Source organism: Nannospalax galili, unplaced genomic scaffold, assembly GCF_000622305.1.
Source record: "Nannospalax galili isolate Female #2095 unplaced genomic scaffold, S.galili_v1.0 scaffold10, whole genome shotgun sequence".
Lineage (NCBI taxonomy): Eukaryota > Metazoa > Chordata > Mammalia > Rodentia > Spalacidae > Nannospalax > Nannospalax galili.
Window position 1 is genome coordinate 10387848 of NW_008331140.1, and position 2801 is coordinate 10390648.

Consider the following 2801-nt stretch of genomic DNA (forward strand, 5'->3'; position numbering starts at 1 on the left):
AATGGGAGAAGTTTCAGGGATGCCTGAATGTCCATTACCTTGATTGTGGTGATGATTTTCAAGGATACATAGCTTATGTGAAAACACTTGTATACTGTTTGTTGCATTCCAATTATACCTCATTTAAACTGTTAATATATAATTTTGAACATTTGTAAATTTTGAAATATTTTATTTCCATGCAATGTTTTGAAGAATTATTTTTTAAATTAATTAATTTTTTTACATCCAATTCCCAGATAGCACCCTCCCATAGCCTCCCTCCCCCCACTAGAGCCCTTGTACTCTGATATCATCCCTGCTACTGTCTGCTGTGTTGTTGACACCCCCATCCATTCCCCACTACTTGCCCTTCTGGTGAATCTAGTCAGCCTATCTAGAGGTCTTTGTTTAGGAGGGTCAGCTGTTCCTTGTGTGGCAGTAATCAGTTCTCAATATTCCTTTGGATAAGATTGGGGTCTGCTGTTCATTTTCCCAGTTCTATGCTGGGTTACTACCTGGGAGTCCCTTAGGCCACCCTGGACAACAACTCAAAAGAAGGTATCACCTGTCTGGCATTGTTGCTTGTTATGTAGCCTTTAGCTATACATATGTACTGTTAAGAAATTATATTGGCCCCTTTAATCTTTGGTTATATTTTCCTTTTGGGTGTTTAAGGCCATGCAGTTGGTCCAGATAAACCGATTTATTTTACTGCAGTGTTGTTTGAGGATCTGTTCCTCAAGGGTCACATGGGCTTGGGAGGAGCCCATGGCTCCTTTCTTTTAATCAGCTCCACCTCTGTGAAGATAAGTCAAACATCCTTCTTGACCATAGTTGGCTTCACTTGGAAGCATGGAGGAAATGATTCCTCTGTGTTAACCCTCCTTTTATAAACTGGACACTGGTTCAAGTCCATCTGGTGGGGTCTCCTCGGCCTCCTTGATCAAGAGGGCAGGTGACCCACCACCATTACAGGACATTTTGAGAGATGCTCATAGTCCCCTGGAACTAGTCGACCTAGGAGGGCAAGGAGCAAAAACTGTCCTTTATGTCCCTCTGACCAAACCAAATTATTATAGGCCTCAAAGTATGATTTCATCTTTCTTTACTGCTGAGTAAAACTCTATCATATAAATGAACAACATTTTCATTATCCACTCATCAATTGAAGGACAATCAATTAAGGGACAATTAAGTTGATTCCATCTCTTAGCTATTGTGAAAAGAGCAGCAACAAACATGGATGTTCAAGTGTCTCTGCAATAGGATGAGTTCTTTGGGTATACGCCAAGGAGTGGTATAACTGGGTAAAATGGTAGGTACATTTGTAGATTTTTAAGAGTTCGCCACATTACTTTCCACAGGGGTTGAACCAGTTTGCGCCCCAACAGCAGTGGATGAGTGTTCTCCTTTCGCCACATCCTCTCCAACATTTGGTATCATTTGTTTTCTTGATCTTAGCCAATCTGACTAGGGTAAGATGAAATCTTAAGGTTGTTTTAATTTGCATTTCCCTAATTATTAGTGATGTTGAACATCTTTTAAGGTGTTTCATAGCCATCTTTACTTCTTCTTTTGAGAACTCTCTGTTCAGCTCCTTAGTCCATCTTTTAATTGGGTTGCTTCTTGTCTTGGTTCTCTGTTTTTTGAGTTCATTATATATTCTGGTTATTAAACCTCTGTCGGGTGTGTCACTGGTGAAGATTTTCTCCCATTCTGTGGCTTTTCTGATCGCTTCCCTGGTTCTCTCCTTTGATGTTTGTTAATTCTTGCCCTTGTTTCCTCAGCAATTGATGTCCGGTTTAGAAAATCCTTTCCCACGCCTATATCTTGTAGGTTTTTCCCAATGTTTTCTTCTAATAGTTTCAGGCTTTACATTGAGATCTTTGAGCCATTTGGAGTTGACTTTTGTGCAGGGTGAATGATAGGGGTTTAGTTACATTCTTCTACAAGTGGAGATCCAGTTTTGCCAGCACCATTTGCTGAACATGCTGTCTTTCCTCCAGTTAATGTTCTTGGCCCCTTTGTCAAATATCAGGTGGCTGAAATTGCATTGACTGATACTTGGTCTTCAATTTTGTTCCATTGGTCTGTGGGACTATTTCTGTGCCCGTACCATGTTGTTTTTATGACTATAGCTCTGTAATTTACCTTGAAATCTGGTATAGTAATCCCCCCAGCATTGCTCTTAGTTCTCAGGGTTGTTTTGGCTATCCGGGGTCTCTTGTGCTTCCATATGAATCTTAGGATAGATTTTTCCAATTCTGTGAAAAATGTCATGGGGATTTTGATTGGCATTGCATTGAATCTATATATGACTCTTGGTAGGATGGTCATTTTCACAATATTAATTCTTCCAATCCATGAGCATGGGAGGTCCTTCCATCTTCTGATGTCTTCCTCAATTTCTTTCTTTAAAGATTTAAAATTTTCATTGTAGAGCTCTTTAATGTCTTTGGTCAGGTTTATTCAAAGATATTTTATTATTTTTGAAACTTTTGTGAATGGGAGTGTTTCCATGTGCTTATTCTCTCATTGTTAATTTTGTAACCTGCTACTTTACTGAACGTGTTAATAATTTCTAGGCGTTTTTGGTTGGTATTATTGGTGTCCCTTAGATATATCATATCATCTGCAAAAGGGATAATTTGATCTCTTCTTTTCCAATTATTACTCCTTTAATTTCCTTCTCTTTTCTTATTGCTCTTGCAAGAGTTTCACATGTTATGTTAAAGAGAAGTGGGGATAGTGGACAGCCTTGTCTGGTTCCTGATTTCAATGGGAATGCTTCCAGTTTTTCCTCCATTTAAAATGATGTC